The following is a 16036-nucleotide window of genomic DNA, read 5'->3' as shown; positions in this document are numbered from 1 at the left end:
TCCCAATAATTATCAACAACACCCCAGGGATTTTTATCAGTTATATTTACATTAATTTTACTCATAAGGTCTGACATCTATCTAAACTCCTAACTATACTATTTATCAAACTTTTAACTAACTTTACACAGCAATACTCACACTTATCAGACATACAAGGGACGACAGAGACAACAGCATATTCGTTATTCGTTACGCTCTGCGGAAGATTCGGTTGATTCGGTGAGCGGGAGGGGGTCCTCGGGTGATCAGCCCTCAGAACCTGGCTCGTGTTCTGCCTTCCAAATTTTCGGGAACCCTCAACTGGATGCAGGAGGGGTAGCTGCTTTATAGAGAGAGCAAGAGCTTTCCCGCACTTAGTTGTGATAGGCTTAACAGATTCTATCTGCCTAGTGACAGGCTGAGGGGAAGGGGAGGGGTGAGATGGCCCTTGACTGGCGCAAACTTTGCATGACCCTTACCTGCCTGGTGTTTTACTCCTGGTTTTTACTGATTTTAAGTCACATAGTGCAAGGATTTTTGGTTTAAGGGGAAGGTAATCTTGGACTAGGAAGGCTATGCGCACGAGGCCTGGCCAGAAAAGAGCCTGCTTTTACACTGTGTAGATGTACCCAGAGAGAACACACACACAGCCAATGATTAACCACACAGGCTACTGTCACTCTGGACCCTTTAGGCAGTATTTCCTACAACATGCAATCTCTACAGTCTACCCTAGATATGGATCTACCTTATAGTCTAGTAGGAATGGCAGCGGTTCCAGGTTCTACAGGCCTGGGTTATAATTCCACAGATACTTTTGTTACCCTTCTTCCAGGATGCCCAACTGCTGAGCCTGGATTATCCAGGTGGTTTTGATTACACCTTTTTACTAGGTGGGGCATGGATAGCATGTTCCCAGGAGTGCTCTTCAAGACCTCAATCATCCCAATCAACTAAGTAGTTAGGGGTAGCATGGGGATATATTCCTCATGCCTTCGGACCTGGACTGGTGGGAGTGGCTGTTGGGACTAGTGAGGAGAGAGGTTCTGTGTAAGGCTTCAGGAGGGATATATGAAAAGCAGGGTGTATTTTAAGGGATTGAAGGAGATGCAATTTGAAGGTGACGAGGTTGATTTGCTGAAACATCTGGAACTGTCCAAGGTCTAGCCTGTGGGATGGCCTGTTTGCATGGAGATATTTTTCTGACCCACTAAGAGAGCTAGGTCTTTCTGGTATTGATAGTCTGTATAACACTTGTAGTCCCTTTTTGCATTTTCGAGCTAGTCCTTGAGCCTCTCTCGGATTTGATGAATTCATTGGATCCAGTTGGCAGTTGCAGGATTTGGGAAAGCTGCTGGTGAGGTCTAGTGGAAGCGAGGATGCAACCCATAATTGGCAAAAAAAAGGGGGGGGAGCTTCTGCCCCATGTAGGCGTGGTTGGTATTATTATATGAGAATGTGGCATAAGGAAGAAGGGAGAACCAATTATCTTGATAGTAACTGATAAAGCACTTTAGGTATTGAGCTGTCCCTTAGTTCACACGCTCCATCTGTCTGTGGGTGTTATGCAGAGGAAGTAAAAGCCCAAAGATCAATTAACCAGAGCATTTCATGCCAAAAGCATGAGGCAAACTGTGGGCCTCAGTCTGAGGGGATACAGTCCAGAAGCCCACGAAGGTGAATGTGTGCATTACTAGGACACAAGCCATTGTTTCAGCAGTGGACAGTTGGTCAGAGGGATGAATGTGCCATTTTGGTCAGTTGTTCTATAATAGTCAAGACTATTGTGTACTTGAACAAAAGTGGGATGGGGCACAAGTGGTGTGGCCTACCAGTCACAGCTGGGTTGGTCTCCAGACATCAAGGACAGATATAAGAGAGTAGATCATGAGCCATGCTCATAGGAATCATCAGAGCCAGGATCAATAAATAAGTGTCAGGATCAGAGTCAGGCCAAGATTGGAGATTAGCAAGCAGAGGTTCCAGGCTGGACTCCGAAGGCAAGAGTGAGACTCAGAGTCAGACTGGAATTAGAGACCAGACATCAGGAAACAGGACACGATCAGGAGTTGCAGCAGGCTGGAAGACTATGTAGGCTGCCCAGGGTTAAATGATGCTGGGTACTGTCTCACATTGTCTAGAGAAGCACACAGCTGTGAGTGCCTCCCTCAGGGCAGACTGTCTAAAACTGAGAGATTCAACAAGTCAGTAACAAATGTCAACTCCTGGATTACTAAATCACTTTTACTATGCAGTCATAGAGAGTCCCTTTAGAAGAGTCTCCAGTCTACCCAGGAAAGGTAGACACAGTGATAAATAGTTACTCACACCAAAAAAAAAAAAAAAATCACAAAAAGTTCATATTGCTTCCAGTCTTAAGAGACCAGTCATTTACTCCAGATCAGTCAGTACCTTAGATTTAATAAAGACAGTGTCTGTATCAAGCCTGTAATAAACCATGTAAAGATGCATTAACTAGGAAAAGGAAATAAAATATTTATTTACGGGTTAAAGCAAACAAACATATACACAAAAATGAGTTTCCAGCTATGTTTCCTAAAGATGACAGAGATATGCAACTCTGTTAATCCAGAATGTCTTTCAGACTTGGCCCAGGGGGATCCCCTGATGAGCTCTGCCTTTGTTTAATGTCTCTGGCTCTGTGACAGTTCAAATAGCAAAGAGATGACCAATTTTCTTGTAACCCTTTTATCTTTTACATTTGGCCTTCCAGTCTATGAAATGAGCTCCCTTGCAGATAGCGTTTTCAAGTTGTGATAAAGCCACTCACCAATCCTTTGTATTGTGTCATTTCTCAATGGTGGTGCTTGGGTCCACACATTCAGAGAAAACATTTTCAAAGTTGTAAAGCAAAAACGTATCTATTTCCGTATAGCCTGGAATATAGACTTTACAAGTGACATTAAAACATGTAGCAACTTACAAGCATTCCACAGAGTCCACACACTAAATAGAGTCTTATAAGACAAATGTCTATTTTGAACAAAACTAGCACACAGATTTGGTTTCCTGTTATGAGTTTGTCAAATTTTAGCTAATGTCTACAGGTCTTGGCCAGAGCTGGCACTTTGCTTACCAGTGTCACATAGGCTATGTCTAGACTACAAGCCTCTTTCAAAAGAGAGCGTCTAGATTATAAGCAGATTTTTCGAAAAAGAGAGCTGCTTTTTTGAAAGAGAGTCTAGATGCTCTCTTTCGAAAAAGCAGTTTGCATTCAATAGCATATTTTTTCGAAAGAGTACTTTCGAAAAAAGGCGTTATTCCTCGTAAAATGAGGTTTACCACTATCGAAAAAACTGCCGCATTCTTTTGATTTACTTTCGAAAGAATGCAGCTGCAGTCTAGACACAGGTGAACTTTTTTCGAAAAAACCCTGTAGTCTAGACACGACCATAGTGTTACTCTGGACCTTTTGGGTGGTATTGCCTGTGGCACCCAATATCCAATATTTATAAGAACGGCCATACTGGGTCAAACCAACGGTTTATCCAGCCCAGTATCCTGTCTGCTGACAGTGGCCAATGCCTTAGAGGGAGGGAACACAACAGGTAATCCTCACATTATCCTTCCCCTGTCACCCACCTCCAAAGAAATAGGCTAGGGACACCATTCCTACCCATCCTGGCTAATAGCCACTGATGGACCTAATCTCTATTAATCTATTTAGCTCTTTTTTGGACCCTGTTAAAGTCCTAGCCTTCATCACATCCTCTGGCAAGGAGTTCCACAGGTTGACTCTGCTGAGTAAAGAAAAACTTTCTTTTGTTTGTTTTAAACCTGCTTCCTATTAATTTCATTTGGTTACCCCTAGTTCTTATATTGTGGGAATAAGAAAATAACTGTTCCTTATTCACTTTTCCATACCAGTCATGATTTTCTAGACCTTTATCATATCCCCCCTTAGTCTCTTCTTTTCCAAGCTGAAAAGTCCATGTCTTTCTAATCTCTCTTCATATGGGAACTGTTCCAAACTCCTAATCAGTTTTGTTGCCCTTCTCTGAACCTTTTCCAATGCCAATATATCTTTTTAGAGATGAGGCGACCACATCTGAATGCAGCATTCAAGATGTGGGAATACCATGGTTTTATATAGAGTCAATAAGATATTTTCTTTCTTATTCTCTATCCCTTTTAAAATGATTCCTAACATTCTATTTGCTTTTTTGACTGCTGCTGCACACTGAGTGGATGTTTTCAGAGAACTATCCACAATGACTCCAAGTGCTCTCTCTTGAGTAGTTGTAACACTGCCTACCTTTCCAACAACATGCTGGACTGACTCTGGGTTTCCTGGCCCACAGCCAGCAGCTGATGTTGCAGTTCTTCTGCCAGGACTGTATTTGGTCTCTGCAGGGGTTCTCCATCTTCCCCCAGATGAGGGAGGGCAGGGCCTGATGTGATTGCACACACCAGTTCATGTCCTCTGCTTCTGGGCCCTGCAGAGGCTCCTATATGATGCAGGTAGTCTGGCATTGAGCACATTGGCGCACGCTTTCCTTTGCCATTTCCGAGGGCTATGATATAACCAGCAGCTCCTTTATTTGAGAAGCATTCTGCAAAACCTCTAGGAGTTACCGGCCTTCTACCAGGACCTCCTCTCTGACCACAATTGATGTCAATGGAAGAAGGATCAAGCCCATGACAGACACGTTATCATGCAGCAGTTATCTGTTGGAGTTACATCCTCAACGGTGCTAAGCTCTAAGCCACCTTTCCATCAGCTCAGGGATCCAAATTGGCCACTGGTGTCATGAGAGCAGCCACAAGGCAGCTCAATTTATATCAACTAGAATACCCTCCATCCCTTCCTTCCCCAGACTTTTTTGTAGGCCGAATTCCCTGGAGTGCAACATGATTGTTCCATTATCATTTTTATCCCATGCTACAAGCCCATCCTCACACAATCACTGAACAGAACAGAGGAATCTGTAGCATAAAGTGTGGGAAGCCTCAGATCTCCATTTAGGCTAGTTTTAAGTATCCTTTGTGCAGCTGAAGTGGTGCGAAGAGGGCATATATAGGGCCAAAGGGCTAGCCCTTGGATTTTCAATGCTAGGTCTTCCTGGCAAATTACACTCAGATGTATGCATTGTATGTCCCTGTAGAACCCCTGAATTCCCCACTCCTGCATATCTGGCAAACTTCTCTCTCTCTGTCTGCCAAATTTTGAAGGGTAGAACATCAACAGTTGGTAATTTGTCAGAAAACCACAACAGGCTAAATTCATCCCTGATATGGTTCTAGAGAAGCATTTGGCCTAGTACTTTTTAAAATTGAAACTTGAGGAATACACAGCATAAATTAAAGTGGAATTAATTTTTGCTATTTATTATCTGAATTGTTGTAGTGTTTAGGGACCTCATCAGGACTGCAGCCCCATTGTACAAAGGCTGATTCTCAATCTTATATGTGAAGGCAGATCTCACTGTGCCTGTGCAGAACTCCACTGAATTCAGTGGTGCTCCATGTGGGAGTAGGATTCTGCCCATATATTTGAGTTTGTGGATCTGGGTCACATAATTACCCAGTTGTTGCCCCAAAGAGCTTAATACTGAAATGAAATGCAGCGAGTTAACAAAAATAGCAAGAATAGTCCAGTCTCTCCCATTTACCATGTACAAGGCCTGATTGATCTCAGCAGGCATTGGATCATACCAATAGACTCTTGTAAAAAGAACCATCTTGCACACCTTATCATGAATGTATTGAACCCAGCCAAGGCAGTTCCTATCAATACACAAACTACACAACTGCATAGGACACCGTGAAATGTGGGGAAATTTGTCCTAGGCAGCTGCATACGTGATGGCACTGGCTCCAATGGCCAGTCTGTGTCCTCCTCTCCTGCACTGTCTCCCTGCAAGCTGCATCCAGCAGGGCCATCCCTAGGAGGGTGCAGGGCCCGGACAACTCTCTTGCCCTGCCCCACCTCACACACACTCCACCCTTTCTCACAAGTTCCCATACTTGCTCCACACGGTCTCTCCTCCCCATCCTCATTCTACCCCTTCCCTAAGCCCCCTCCACCAAGCAACATGGCCCAGTGGATATGCAGGGGGCCTGGCACTAGCCACATGTGTGAGGCCCTCCCCTGCCCTCACTGGCAGAGGCAGGAAGCAGAGCAAATCGACCTTAGCCCCCTCTGTTGGCTCTCAGCCATTGTGCTGCTTCTCACTGCAGGTGAGTATGAGGAACAGTTCCACCTTTTCCGCCAAGGCCACTCCCACAGTGATGTGGCTAGGAGCCAGGGGAGTAGAGTGGACTGGGCACCAGGATGGTTTGCTTCCCGGTGCAACCTAACCACTGCTGTCCCCCTATTCTGCTCCTCTCCCCTGCAGCTCTGGGCCTGACCCCCACAGCTCCTGCCCTTGCATGCTGCTCCCTCGCCCCAACTTGCAAAGGGGTGCAGGTGCTTGGGATGCACAGGGCACCAGGACTGGGAGGGATGGCCCTAAATCCAGCATTTGTTGTCAGGTACATGTTGGTACAGTGTGATGATTGTGGGGTTTACTGCAGCAGCTGGTGCAATGGAATGCTTACTTAGTCACTTGGCATTGTCAGAACAACCAAGGATGCACATACATAATGCAACTTGTGGTTTAGTTTCTGCATTGGAAGAAGCAATCTGCGTGTGGAATAAACCTTGATTATAAGAGGGTTGCCAACAGTAGAGACATCATTTTGAAAGGAAACAATGTGTCCAAGCACATGATTTAAGGGCTAACAAGTTGGTTCTAAGGATGGAGGATCCACCTATCTCACCCTGGAGAGATAACAGCAAAAAGCCTTATGTATTTGTTCTGGCAGACTAGATGGGTTCTTGAATACTAGATCATAGGGAGGGAAGCTGACATAAGAATATATCTTAGCACAATATATTAGTTAGAGGATTGGCACTTGTTTGCTTTTGATTATATTGTTGCTTTAATTTTATTTAAATTTCAAAGTGTTGTTTTATTGTAATTATTTTTTAAAGTCTGCTTCATTTTCCCTATTTTTATGATGTAGGTGTTTACCTCACAAGTGTTGTGAAACTTGAAAATAAATGTGTGTATATATTTCTCTCTCTCCCACTTTACTGTGTGCTTAGTGTTGTTAACAACCACAAAGTAATTTAAACAAGAAAGGAAGGAAAGAAATAATGAGACTGCTCCAAAACAGTCTCCCAATCAGCTTAGACATATCTTTTGGAGAAAACCCTTAACCACAAAACCATGACACCAGAAAAATAATAAAGGTAATTATAGAGGTAGTGACATTAATTCCTTCACATTAATTAGTTCTTCTGTAGAACTCTTCATCAGTAGGTCTGAAATGCTTTACAAAAGGAGGCCAGTTTGATTATCCACATTTTACAAAATGGGAAACTGAGGCAGAGAGAGGCAAAATAATGTGCTCATGGTCACCCAACAGGGTGGCAGAGCCGGGAGTAGAACTTAGATTTCAAGTCCAGTGCTTTATCCACTAGGCCACATAATTTCCCATAGCTATAATTCATCCACCTAAAAGCTAATTTGTCACATTCCCAAGTCATGGTCAGCTAATGACTTGCATGGGAAGCAACAACACATAAGTTTCATTAAACACTCAGAAATGGTTAATAATTAGCTCCTCTAAAGAAGTTTCCAGTCCTGGGGGAATTCTGGAATTTTACTATGGCTCCAAATGCAACAATCACAGAATTCCCACAGGACTAAAAGTTTTCATCCATAGATCTCAAACTGCTTTGTAAAGGAAGGAAAGTTTCTTTTAACTCCAATTTACAAAGGGGAAACTGAAGCTCAGGGACTTCAGACAAGGGTAACTGTTACATACAGTTAAATACAACTACAGTCCTAAATAAATAACAGTAGACGGAGAGAGAAATTGAGAGAGATACCGTAGGAAAGAGAAAAAACAGAGATAAAATGTGCTGGAGAATCAGTCAGTTGTAGAGATACAGGGAGATTGTGTGTTGGATAACCATGGAAGAAAAAAAATGTTCACCAGCAGAGATGACATGGTGTGGAGGGATGGTGAGAAGATTGCATGTTTTTCTAAATGGGAATTAATTCAAGGAAGTTTTATGGCCTGTGTTATACAGGAGGTCAAACCAGATGATCACAGAGGTCCCTTCAGGCCTATGAATCGATGAGATTAGCAATAGACAAGCATAAGGCAACTGAAATGGAGCAGAGGTAGTCAAGGTCCATGCAGTCCAGGACATGCACCTAGAATACTGTGAGCCTGCAAAGTTCTGATGAGAAATAAAGAACATTTACAATAGCTTGATATCAAAGCTGAAGGACCACAACCTCACTTAAAGGAGTGAAAGTGAATTGTGCCAGTGGAACATCACCGTTAGTCATAGTTTTATTAAATGTAAATTCTGTTTTGAGGCACTCCACAGCCAAAATCATAGGAAGTCTGGGTACAGGCACCTGTTTGGACCAGACTCAAAGTGAGGGACTGAGACATCACCACGATGGCTTGAATCATCAAAAGCTTTAAAAATTAATTGCACAAATTTGAGGTCAATATAAAGAGTGCAGACTGAATGTGGTAGGAAATGATTCAGTGGGCTAGCTGTGTTAGTCTGTAACTGAAAAAACTTAAATAACAGCAAATAGTCCTGCAGCACCTTAGAGACTAACCAAAAATGTAGATGGTATCAGAACTGGGTTTCATTTACAAGTTTGACACCTTGAATAGAGATTTAAACAAAGACCTGACCATGATAAGCGACTATATTCCACATCCTAATGACATAAAAAGCCAAGCACTGGGTACTTAGAATACTTAGAGCCCACTCTTTAGTCTCATTTAGCATGGACACACTAATTCAGGGCTACTCAACTTAGGAAGCCCTGGGGGCCACAATGATACCCACAGCACATGCCGAGGGCCGCAACTTAAGCATGGTTGCTTACACATGCAAATATATATCAAATATATTCAAATACCTTATTTCACACTGATGGGCATGAATACAAAAATTAAGGCAAGACTACACAACACACAGGCCCCATTTAAGTCAGTTCTGCTGATATTAATAAAATGCAATATTTACCTGATTTCCACCCATAGGACAGCACTTTTAATGAACAATGATAGTACAGGAATGTAACTACTAAAATGCAAATCAACAGAAGACCATTATATTAACTACTTTTTTGTTTTGGCTTCACAATTTTAACAAATCAAACAAAAACTGCCAATACGGTACTAGAATTTACTGGAATCAATGCGAAGATTGTATCTGCAAACTTTTCACCAGCTGCTTCACATTAGGTTTGTATTCCATTGTAGCAGCACACAGACAATCAGTCTGATGTCTGTCAGTAAGAGAGGTGCGCAGTTTTGACTTGATGATTCCCATGGAGGAAAATGAACTTTCACAGACACATATAGACCCAAAGCAAGTTAGCACTTTTTGGCACATTTCAGTAATACAGAGTACATGCCTTCTTGTACCTGTTGCATAAAAAAGCCTCCGCCTGAGCTCACTAGATTTATATATATGGATTTTCTAAAGCTACACCAAACTGTAAGGTCTAAGGTTTTAAACTGCAACTTATTGTCATCCTTGTCGATCTTTGCAATCTGTGTAAGTCTCAAACTTACCGTAAACTGCAACTTTGTAATCTTTGTAACATGCAGCCACCTTGCTTGTAACTTTCCCTAAGCTGCATTCTCCCCTGAGTGAATGGAGAGAGAGAGTGAGTGTGTTTGAAGAAGGCTTGGAACAATGGACCACATGGCAATGAATCATCACAGTATGGGCATGCTCCCTGCTGGATCAAGGAAAGTCTGGGCATGCTCTCTGCTGGATAAAGGGAAGTCTGGGCATGCTCCCTGATGACAAGGTGAATGAGTCACAGGAGCCATTCAGACACTATATAAAGAAAAGGAGCACATGTAAGACACTCTTTTTTTCCTTCCACTGATCCTGAGAAGCTCTTCTCCAGTGTCTCTCTCCTGACCAACTTCCCCAGCCATGATGAGCAGACAGACCCTCCAGGTTCCACATGCCTTGGCTCCTTCTGCAACCCATATGTCTGTGTAAGTGTGTGAGTGCCTGAGGGCAGGAATGAATGGGTGTGAATGAGTGAGTGAACGGAGGGTTGTGTGCTTGCTTGCTTGCTTGTCCGTGCGTATGTGTGTGAGAGAGAGAGTTCTATCTTCTTTACCTTAAACCTTTGGTGGCTGCTTTCTCCTCTTTACTTTTACCTAGTTGAAATAAACCCATACTAGTGTAACCCTGGCTGGTCTCCAGTGAGAATATTTTTGGGATAACAGTACCTAGGTCATCCAAAATGTTTCAGTGTCCTCTTCCTTATGCCTAGCTTTTAGAATACTATTGTTTTGCAGTTCTAACATCTCTTCTTCAAATGTGGCCCTCTCAACACCAGATCTCACTGCTGAAGGTGAGACTACCTCACACATCAGAGAAAGCAGGTTTTTTTCTTTGCCTTGAAGTTTAAAATTGTGTGCATTTAAGTGGTATGTCATATCCGTGAGAAAAGCCATGTTTAGCAGGAATGTCTCTTCGTCTAAACACAACAGTAAATCCTGGTGATCCTTTGCCTCCCAAAACACTCATACAGCAGGCAGTAGATCCATAAACCAATCTAACACTTTGCCTTGACTCAGTCATCTAACTACTGCAAGCACTGCCAAGTCACCACACTGTTTTGTACTCTTCAACTAAAGCTCACAATTCTGTTTCAAGGCATTTGCTACAATGAAGTTGACAATTTTTGTGACACTATCTGTTGTGCTCTTGAGAAATCCTCTCTTCAGTTTGCTGCATAACTGTTCTTGGTGCAGAATGCAATGGTATGAAAAGAAATCTGGAAACTGTGGATTTTTCTTCAGCAAAGAGATTAGCTCCTTCTCTTTTCCAATCATGGAGGGGGTGCCATCAGTTGTTACCTAAGTAAGCTTCTTCAAATCAATGCATTTTCCTGGTCCTTCAAAAAATACCATCAGTGCAGAATAAATGCCTCTCCCATAGTTTGACCTGTCAAAGGTAGCAGAGTAAGCATTTCTTCGACATACTTTTTGCCATTGAAAAAATGCTCCCAGATTATGAACTGAGATGTTTGAATGATCAGTAGGTTCGTCCATTGCCAGACTGACATACTCAGTGCTTTCAATGTTTTTTAGCAATTTAGAAAACAGATCACCTGAAATGCTTTCAATTCGTCTTACTACAGTTGAATCAGACACACACAGTTTTGATATTTAACTATTTCCTCTCTGATTTTAAATTCTGCAAAAAGTGATTTGATGCAGACCAAGAAGCACTGTTTCATCAATTCACCTTTGGTAAAAGGTCTTTTTGATTTAGCTATGTGCCAAGCCATTTTGAAGGAGGCTTCTAAAATGGCATTGCTGTCTTTAACTTGAGAACAGAACATATCTTGTTGAGTACGATAACCTTCCAGTAAGGAACATATCTTAGTTTTTTTTTAAATTGCTGTCAGGTGGATACAAGTCTTTGAACTCAGGGTGACAAGATTCATGGTGCCATTTCAGGTTTGTTGTCTTTAATGCAGCAATAGCCTTTTGACAAAAAAGACACATTGGTTTTCCATTTATCTCTGCAAAAGAGAATTCCATCTCCCAAACAGGGTTGAAAACCCTGTGTTCATCCAACAAGTATCTCTTTGTTGCCATTTTAAATGCTTCTCATTAAAAATAAAATTGTATACCAGTGTTTTGGGTGTTTAGTTTGAAGCTTCAGGTTGTGTTTCTTGGAGTGATTTTACTGTAAAAAGAAAAGTTGCCAAGTCAGAGTGCTCCAACCTGCGATGGGAGGGGAGCTGGGTGAGTCAGGCCAGACACAAGAGGCAAAATAGGACAGGTACCCAGGAGCTCCATCCTGGATTCCAAGCAGGACAGATGTCCCCACTCAGGAGTTGGTCGCTCTGTGCAGGACATAGACAGGGCTGCCTGGCCTCGGTACTGGACCCAAACGTGGCCAGTGTGAGCCCATCAGCACCTCTCAGGCTCTGTCCACAAGGATAAGCAGCCAACACTTCCCACAATGCCCCGGTGCTCATGGCACCTCTTTCCTAGGGGCTAGAAATGCCGACACCCTGTACCTGTCTGTTCCAGCCAGCTGTCTGCTTGAGTCTTTCAATACTCACCCCACCAGGGAGACGCCTTGCCGTTGTGGAGTGTGTTCCCAGTGGAGGCCATGTTCAAGGATCCCACCTGTGGATGGCGTGTTGAGCCCCACCTAAACTCAAACCACACTGTGGGCCACAAACAAATGGGCCACAGGTTGAGTAGCCCTGCTCTAATTGACAATATTTTTTCTCCATTTTTATCCTTCTCTTTCCCTCCCCATCCCTTGTCTTTCTCTGCTATTTATTTGGACCCTGGACCCCTTAACTCCAGTCATCTGAAGAAGTGGGTTGTGCCCATGGAAGTTCATGATACCATCTACATTTTTTGTTAGTCTCTAAGGTGCTGCAGGACTATTTTAAATTTTTTGAGATAGGAAATAGTTGTTCACACCAGTCAGCAAACACGTTGCTACATTCTAACCAAGTTGTGAATGACAGGAATATGCACTGAAAAGTCCCAGACAGTGGGAATGATGGTAATTAAACCTTATGAGGATATGCATTGCTTTTGCAAGACTGTCACAAGAGAAATGGAGGGCCTGCACAAAATGTGGAATTGTAATGTGCAACCATTGTAGAATAGCTGATGCATGACATTCTATGAAAAAGACACCATTAAAAGTGTCATCAGAATTCTTAATCTTCCAATGCATATCATAAGCAAAAAGATTATTCTTATATTCTGAAATTATTTCAGCCAAAGACATAGATCTCTCAGTGATGCACGATGGTGCCCCCTTGCCACAGATTGACTTTTGTCTTTTGTTTTTGTGGACGATGCATTGTCCCACTTGTGGGCTGCATGCATCAGTGCAGCTGGGGTTCAGAAACCTTCTAGAAAGTCTCTTTGTGCCACCAGAGCAGTGCCATGGGTGCAAAGCAGGATGAAAAATTAGCCTCAAAAGTGGTATCAGTTTAATATATTTGTTTAACCCTATATATGCCTGGTATAGTATAGCTCAATGAAAACATGTTTAATGTGCAATGCTATTCATTAAAAGCAATCAAATTGGTAGAAAAAGATAGAAATAATAATGAAGATACTATAAATGCCAATGTATTCATTGATATTTATGTCCTTGTTTTGAATGTTTTCACTGAACCCATTTCCCATCTCAGAAATAGAAGTGGTTCAGAGAAACCTTGCAAAAATTATTAGATGCAGGGGCAGACTTGCATCTTGTAATGGCTTTTCATTGGGGGAGATTAATGCAATCATCAAACCACTCCTTAAGGAGACTAGGTAGGTTTAATCCACTCTTTTGTTTGTAGGGAACTCTTAACAAGTTGTGTGTGTCAAAGCATTTACACAACAGGGCTACGTCTACACTGGCATGATTTTCCGAAAATGCTTTTAACGGAAAAGTTTTCCATTAAAAGCATTTTCGGAAAAGCACGTCTAGATTGGCATGATGCTTTTCCGCAAAAGCACTTTTTGCAGAAAAGCGTCCCTGGCCAATCTAGACACGGTTTTCCGCAAAAAAGCCCCGATCGCCATTTTCGCGATCAGGGCTTTTTTTTTTTGCGGAAAACAGTACTGTGCTGTTTACACTGGCCTTCTTGCGCAAATCATTTGCGCAAGAGGGCTTTTGCCTGAGCAGGAGCAGCACAGTATTTCCGCAAGAACACTGACCATCTTACATGAGATCATCAGTGTTCTTGGAGAAATTCAAACGGCCAGTGTAGAGAGCTGGCAAGTTTTTCCGCAAAATCATTTGATTTTGCGGAAAAACTTGCCAGTCTAGATACAGCCCAGGAGTTTGTCATCAAGATGTACTGGGGGAAATCTTGGCCCCATTGGAGCTGGAGCAATGGATATGAGCTTAAAATACCAGCAAGGAGTTCCTGAAGGACTGTGTGTTAAAATGCAGTTATTTTTTGCTGTAAGTCTATTTGTATCCTAGAAAGAGACAAAAAATAAAGTCTCTAGTCATTATGATAGAAAAAAAAGTCTTCAAAAAGGAGACAGAGGCCAGGATTACACTACAAATTTACATTGGCATAACTATATTTCTCAGGCATGTTAAAAATCCAAATCCCTGAATGACAGTTATACTGACCTTTCAGCGTAGGCAGAATTATGTTGATAGGAGAGCTTCTATTGTCAACATAACTACCACATCTCGCAAAAAGAGGATGAACTACATAACAGGAGAAGCTCTTTTATGACATAATAGTGCATCCAACAAAGTGCTACAGTTTTCAAGTGTAGATCTGCCCTCCCTGTACTTGATGCAGAGATGAATCTGCAGAGAGCCTGGCACACCTCTCCTCAGAGGTGTGAATGGTAGTGGCAACTAATTCAGATGTACAATAAGTGATGCCTCTTTGATATCACCAGTGGGTAGCATTTGGAAAATACAAATTTCCCTCCTCTAATCAAGAAGGAGCTCAGTCTGATTCTGCCTGGGCCTAAGGGCATAGTCAATCCCTGCAGTGATGGAGCCAAGCTTAAGAAACCCATCTGCAAAATCTACTGTGTAAGTAGCATCTCATTTTGGTGATTCAAAGGGTGGGATTTATTTTGTGGGTGGAGCTTACAGGAATACTGCCACTTTCCTCCCTCCCTCCAACCTACTGAGTCTTAGGCAGGGGGATGCACAATCTAGTTGGTGTTTTCCTAAACACTAGCGAGCTGTTAAAAAAGATACAGAAGAGCATAATCAGACTGAGAGTCCAGAGGAGAGCAAAAAAAATAAAAGGCTTAGAAAGCCTGACTTATGAGGAAAACTGGAAAAAAAAAGAGCATCTTTAATCTTGAGAAAATGAGACTGAAGGGGGCCTAATAATAGTTTTTAGATGAGAAGGGCTGTTATAAAGTAAATGCTGATCAATTATTCTTCGTGACAACAGAAGTAGGACAAGAAGTAATCTGTAGCAAGGCGCATTTAGGTTAGCTATTAGGAAAAATGTTCTAACAATAAAGATAGTTAAGCAGTGGAACACACTAGTACTGACTTGATCTGGAGTGCTTGATCCCCCCCACTTCTACCCCAGGTCCCACCCTCACACCTTCCCCCAATCCCACCCCACTTCTTCCCACTCCTACTCCACCCTTTCATCTTCGCTTTGCCTCTTCTCTCTCTGTTTCGGCCCTTTCCTGAACACAGGCAGCCCTCCCTCCTCCCACACACTGGGAACAGCTGAGCACAGCTGGAGGGAAGTGCTAGACAGGAGGGGGAGGCAGTGATTAGCAGGGCGAGCAGCAGGCAAGAAGTGCGGGGGAAGGAGGGGCTGGCTGCTGGTAGGTGCTCAGCGCCCACCATTCTGCCCCCTGGGTGCACCAAGCCTAGAGCACGCCTGGAGTTGGCGCCGATGCTGGAACATGCGTCGAAGGGAGCTTGTGTAGTCTCCACCACCGAAGACTTAAGGCCAGGCTGGCCCCAGCTGTCGGGGTGGTGTCGCTTTAGCTGGCGCTGACCCCTGGAGGCCTCTCCCAGCCGCACAGGGCTAGGAGCGCCGATCGGATTTCCGCACCAGGGCCCGGCCTTGCCGGGGCAGAGCTCCCTGCGCACTTCGTCAGGCGGCCCGGGTGCGCCAGGCCCAGCACCCTCGGCCACTGAGTGTGCCTCCGCTCTACCAGCGCTGGGCCGCCTCACTCCGGTGAAGTCGCTGCGCACGCTCCCAGAAAGACCTGGACCCAGCGCTCCCTGGAGCGCGCAGGCGCACCAAAGCCCAAGCGTTTTCTCCCGCTTCCCTGGCTGTAGGTCCAGTGGTCCGCAACCCACGTCGCCAACCATCATTTTCGTCACTTTTGACGCATGCCCATTGCGGCTGTCGCTCAGGCTGCTTTTGTAGTTCCGGCCTAAGTAAGCGCGGCGCATGCGCCCCTTCGGAACAGCCTCGGCGCGGCCTCGCTCAGCTAGCCAACCAGCGGCGTTTCTTGGACAGTAGGGTTGGCCCTCCACGATCCCATG

This window comes from Pelodiscus sinensis, chromosome 2 (assembly GCF_052426305.1).
Source record: "Pelodiscus sinensis isolate ZL-2025 chromosome 2, ASM5242630v1, whole genome shotgun sequence".
NCBI classification, from domain to species: Eukaryota; Metazoa; Chordata; order Testudines; family Trionychidae; genus Pelodiscus; species Pelodiscus sinensis.
This window is presented reverse-complemented; position numbering follows the sequence as displayed.